Here is a 6,613-nt window from a genome sequence, read left to right as displayed (position 1 = left end):
TTTTATTTTCATGAGATGACGTTTTGTTTGGAGTAGTCAAAAGACGCTTTTACCCTTAATGAAGCGCGTCCACGTAATAAAATTGATGTTATTTACGAAAATGCCACCGCGCTAGTCTAGTCCATAGATTGTTTGGATCAGACGATCCATAAGCGTTATCACCGTTCTCACACTTTCTACCGTTTTCTCTAAATCCCGACCCTATATATATATATATATATATATATATATATGTGTGTGTGTGTGTGTGTGTGTGTGTGTGTGTAACACCCCGAAAACGGGTTTGGTAATCAAACCACGTTAATACTACAGGACGGGTAAAATACAGTTAGTGGTAAAACTTACCCGGTAAATTTTAGGATTTAAATAAATAAATCTAATATTTAATAAAAGGATGAGAAATACTTTGAGAAAGCAAAGTATGTAAAAGGCCCGAGATTTAACGGGACTTAAAGTAAAACGGGTTGTGAACAAGATAAAGCAACTAGGAAATAAATAACCTAGTACAAGTCTTGTAATTAAATGAAAGGAACAAAATATCAAGTTATAAACCAAACTAAAGTTGAGGGGCTGATTTTGTATAAATGGCTAAACTTGATTTTTATAAAAATAAAACAAATCATACACACACACATCAGTGTGTGCGTGCGTGGGAGCGACCAGGAGAGGGGAAGAACCCCCCAAACCCTTATTTCATCTAATTTGATCAATTGAAGGGTGAATTGGGCATATAATCACTGCATGAATAAAAAATATTGATCACCTACACTTGTCTAACACTAGGTAAGTTGCAATTTCAGATTTGGTGATGTTTGATTTTTGGGTAAAGTTTGATTAGTAGAAATTCTTGAATGATTAAGTAATGTTACGATTCAAGGACGCGTGATTAGAGTGTAGGATCATAAACCTAACTGAAATCATGTGAAAAGAGTAATAAATTGTGTGTTAATGTATCTATGTGCCATATCATGAAGTGGGTTTCTATCTAGAATGAGAAACCCCAACATATGGTATGAGCTATGTGAGTAATAATCTAGGTTGATTGAACTAGTATGATGGTATGGGCTGTGATGAGCAATGAAGCTTGAATAAGAATGAAATTCTTGGATTTACCAAGGTTTAATCGAAAAAAAATGGCTAATTAAGTAGTGTGCACATAAGGTGCTCGACAAAATGCCTAAAAGACGTTGATAGACGCTAATTGTGGTGTTTGGCAAAGTAACAAGCTTTAGTTATGAGCCGGAAGGTTCTAATGATAATTGGCTTGTATATTTTAGGCAACATAAGCGAGGCGTCGGGAAGTCAAGCCGGTGCGGACGCTAGTTTGAAGGGAAAACTTTGAGGTAAGTGGCTTTTCACCCTCTTACATTTATATAGACAAGCTTAATCTAAATACGTGTAATGTTGATGTAACGAAAAGGGTTGTGTGTGAAACGTTATTGAAGTGATGGAACTCACTCGACAACCAAATGGGTCAAATTGATAGTTAAAATGAAAATGATTAAAATGAAGACACCATTTGGTAAAAGTTATAATGGGTCGAACAATTTAAAAATATTGTTTTTTAAGTAATAAGAACCATGGCGCGATCCAGAATAGGTTCAAGGGGCATGATGGTATAAATCTATCATCATACGTTGACGAATGGTCATGTCGACTAAACGGGTCAAATAGAGTGCAAATACCATTTGACAATAATAACTGACGATTACTTGTTGAGTTTTGTGATAACAGGATATATCATGTGATTGCATTGCTTTAACTAGAAAATTTAAAGCAAAAGGGTATGTATATGGGTCGATGCTATGACCCGAGCCAGGTACGCATATTTAGAGTTTAGTAGAAGTGATACTCTAGTCAAATTTTAGCGAAAGTCCTTCGTTGTAAAGTTAGGGACTAAAGTTGACCAAAACACCCTTAAAGGGTATATTGGGCAAACGACCCATAGGGGTTGTTTAGGAACTTGCTTTAAGATTATGGAACTGTCACGGCCCCCGACCCGGTTTGACCCGTTTCAGGAGCCGCGGGACAGGAATCCCGTGGTATTTAATTTAGGCGACAGCGGAAGTCTTTTTAAAACAGGATCTTTCAATAATTCAAACTGCCCGTTTCATAACTTAGGGATAAATTCCCGAAATTTACAATAATGTGATTTCCCAGGGAAATCTTTATTTTCAAAACATGTTCATTTATTTATTTACATTGAGCCACTTTTCTAAGCTGGGAGTGCTCCATGGCACTTTTCTTTGCTCATACCATATCACCTGAAACATGTTTGAAAAAGGTTTTGTCAGCGGGGAAATACTGAGTGAATCATTCATTTTACTGTAAACGACACATTTGTTATAATCTACAATATTAAGGGGAATTACAATGTTTCTGATATCAAACCAACTACCCACAGTATTTGTCACTCGACCATCCATTGGCTAGCCCATTTGTCCAATGGTGTCTGTGACTGTGGTCAGATCACCCCTTGGCCACCCGTTTGTCCAAGTGTGACGGGAAATAAGTAATGTATACAAAACCCCACATACCGGCTGTAACTTGGTGATTACATAGACTTAATCACTGTAACTATAACTTTGAAAATAGTTTGGAGTTTTGTAAAACAGTTGACTCACAAACTGTGAGAAAAGAGTTTATAAAAGAGGAATGACTCACATTGCAGATTTACGAGCAGAGTATAAGCTTTACTGATTAGCCTTCTAACCTAGTTTAAATAACAATGCACACACAAACAGGATTAGTAACTAATTCAGCAGTTACGTCAATTCACGAGATTAAACCCTCACAACTATTATCAAGTGCGATACTTAACAATTCAATGGATTCACAACGAATGACAGAGCATAGTCCGAATTCGAACAGCACTCAAACATTCAAGTTGAAATCACAATGAATAACAAAGTACAAGCTCAATTTGAGCAGCACTCGGACAATCGTTGGATAGTTATAATCGATCGGACGTTGAATCGTAATAGCGATCGAGTTATTACCTTGATTGCGGCAGCGTTCCGTGATTTGTGTGTGTTTGATAGTAATTTACGTATAACTCATTGTATATTATGAGTTTTAACGTCGAAGTGAGCAATCTGATTCAGTCCCAGACTCCCCTATATATACCCGAATTTGGTACCTCCCGCGTGTCGCGACAGGTTTGCCCGTGCCTGTCGCGTATCGCGGGGCATACCCCTATGGCCTAGGGTAGCCTTGTCGTGGGTATAGGCCTGCTGAGTTGCTGTTTTGAGATTTCAGAATTTAGACAACGAATTTCGAATATAATTATCATTTAGGGTTTATCCCCCCTTGAGTTTTAGGGGTCCTGATCCTGATTCTGATTATTCTGAAAATTTTAGGGTTAGTGCAGAATTACTTGGGTGTCTCAATTAGGGTTTTCTTATTGACTAATTATTGTCCTAATTATTGATTTTAGTGGCAGTTGTTACATCCTCCCCACCTTGAGAAAAATCTCGTCCTCGAGATTTACTGAAATAGATGAGGGTACTTTCGCTTCATCTCTGATTCCAGTTCCCAAGTATATTCTGGTCCTCTCTTGGATTCCCATTTGACTTTAACCAACACCAGTCGTTTATGTTTGAGAAATTTAATCTTCCGATCTTCTATTTGTAGGGGTTTCTCTATGAATTTCAGCTTTTCATTTACCTCTATATCTTGAAGAGGTACTACCAGGGATTCGTCTGATAGACATTTCTTGAGATTGGATACATGAAACACATCATGTACTCCAGCTAATTCTTCTGGTAGTTGTAAACGATAAGCTACTGGTCCTATTCGTTGGATCACTGGGAATGGCCCAACATATCTGGGACTCAGTTTTCCTTTCTTACCAAATCGTACTACTCCTTTCCAAGGAGATACTTTTAATAGTAGTTTGTCTCCGACTTGGAATTCTAACGGCTTGCGGTGATTGTCCGCATAGCTCTTCTGACGATCTCTAGCAGTCTTCAGTCTTTCCTTGATTTGCGATATCTTGTCAGTAGTTTCTTGCACAATCTCTGGACCTGACAACTGACTTTCTCCTATCTCTGCCCAACAAACGGGAGTTTTGCACTTGCGTCCATACAGTGCTTCGAATGGAGCAGCTTCGATGCTCGAATGATAACTATTGTTATAGGAGAATTCAATTAATGGTAAATGGCTATCCCAATTACCAAGTCAATTACACATGCTCGGAGCATGTCTTCCAGGGTTTGTATCGTCCTTTCACTTTGTCCGTCCGTTTGAGGATGATATGCAGTACTCAAATTAAGTCGAGTTCCCATTGCTTCTTGGAAACTTGTCCAGAAACGGGAAGTAAAATGACTATCTCTATCCGATACAATGGAGAGTGGGACTCCATGTAAGGATACTACTTCATCTACATACAACTTGGCTAACCTTTCCATGCTAAAGGCTTCCTTCATTGGTAGAAAATGAGCTGATTTGGTTAATCGATCCACAATTACCCAAATAGCATCATTACCTTTTCTAGTTTTGGGTAACTTAGTAACAAAATCCATTGTTATGAGTTCCCATTTCCATACAGGCATTTCTAACTGTTGTAGTAGTCCTGAAGGTTTCTGATGTTCGGCTTTAACTTGTGAACAGGTTAAACACTTAGATACGTATTCGGCTATATCCTTTTTCATTCCTATCCACCAAAAATTATTTCTTAAATCCTGGTACATCTTATTATTTCCTGGATGTACAGTATACCTAGATTTATGAGATTCTTCTAAAATCTTATTTCTTAATTCTCCTTGCTTAGGTACCCAAATTCATTTCTTGTGGAATCTCCAAATTCCATCTTTTCCTTGTTCTAATTCCTTTAGGTAACCTTTCATTCCTTCGGCATCATCCTTGATTGCCGTTCCCTGAACTTCCTTTATTTGTTCCATTAAATCTATTTGTAGATTTAACCTAAGAGCACGGACTCGCTTTTGCTTTTCATGATATTTACGACTTAAGGCGTCTGCTACTACGTTTGCCTTTCCTTTGTGATATTGAATATCACAGTCGTAATCACTTAAGATTTCCATCCACCTTCTTTGCCTCATATTTAACTCTTTTTGCCCAAATATATACCTTAAACTCTTATGGTCCGTATAGATAGTAAACTTACTTCCATACAGATGTCTCCAAATCTTAAGGGCAAAAATTATGGCTCCTAACTCTAGATCATGAGTTGTATAATTTTCTTCGTGCTTTTTCAATTGCCTAGAGGCATACGCAATTACCTTTTTGCGTTGCATCAACACACATCCATATCATAATTTTGAAGCATCACAGTATACTTCAAAATCCTTGGTTCCTTCGGGTAAAGCTAAAATTGGAGCATTTGTCAATTTGTGCTTTAGAATCCTAAAAGCTTCCTCTTGTCTAGATCCCCATTCAAACTTAACGGCTTTACAGGTTAGCTTAGTTAAAGGTACAACTATCCTAGAGAAATCTTTAATAAATCGCCTATAATATCCAGCTAATCCTAGAAAACTTCTAACTTCCATAGCCGTTCGTGGAGCTTTCCAATTCGTGATTGCCTCTATTTTAGCAGGATCTACGTGAATTCCTTCGTGATTCACCATATGACCTAAAAATTGCACTTCTTGTAGCCAGAATTCGCACTTCGAGAATTTGGCATAAAGCTTTTCCTTTCTTAACAAAGTTAAGAGTGCATGCAAGTGCTCACAATGTTCCTCCTGACTTTTGGAATAAATGAGTATATCGTCAATGAACACGATTACAAATTTATCCAAGTATGGTTTACAGATTCTATTCATCATGTCCATAAATGCAGCTGGAGCATTTGTTAATCCAAAGGGCATGACTGTAAACTCATAATGACCATATCTAGTTCTGAAAGCAGTTTTAGGTATGTCCTCCTCTTGCACTTTCAGTTGGTGATATCCAGATCTTAAATCTATCTTAGAGAAATACATAGCTCCTTGCAATTGATCAAAAAGATCATCAATCCTAGGTAATGGGTATCGGTTCTTAATTGTAACTTTATTCAATTCCCTATAATCAATACACATTCTCATTGATCCATCTTTCTTTTTCACAAACAACACTGGTGCACCCCAAGGGGACGAACTAGGTTGTATGAATCCTTTGCTTAGTAATTCATCTAACTGCTTTTTCAATTCTAGCATTTCAGTAGGTGCTAATCGATAAGGTGTTCTAGCTATTGGTGCAGTACCTGGAATTAAGTGAATTCTAAACTCTACTTCCCTATCAGGTGGTAACCCAGGTAATTCTTCTGGAAAAACATCTGGGTATTCTGAAACTATAGGGATGTCTTGGAGTTCCTTACTTTTAGTGTTAATGATTACAGAAATCATATACACCATTTCTTGTTTCCTTGAATAACTAGCCAATTTCATTACTGAAATGAATTTCAGTGGCTTTCGAGGTTTATCTCCTGAAATTAGAATTACTTCTCCTGTGAGGGTACGGATTTCAACGGAATTCTTATCACACAGGATTCGAGCATGGTTGGCTATCAACCAATCCATTCCTAACACTACATCAAATCCGGCTAAATTCATAGGTAACAGGTTTGCAGAAAACTTATAACCTAACAATTCTATCTTTACTTCTTGCAAAACCTTGT

The sequence above is a fragment of the Helianthus annuus genome, chromosome 13, assembly GCF_002127325.2.
Source record: "Helianthus annuus cultivar XRQ/B chromosome 13, HanXRQr2.0-SUNRISE, whole genome shotgun sequence".
In the NCBI taxonomy this organism is placed as follows: Eukaryota; Viridiplantae; Streptophyta; class Magnoliopsida; order Asterales; family Asteraceae; genus Helianthus; species Helianthus annuus.
Note: the sequence above shows the minus strand (reverse complement) of the source record.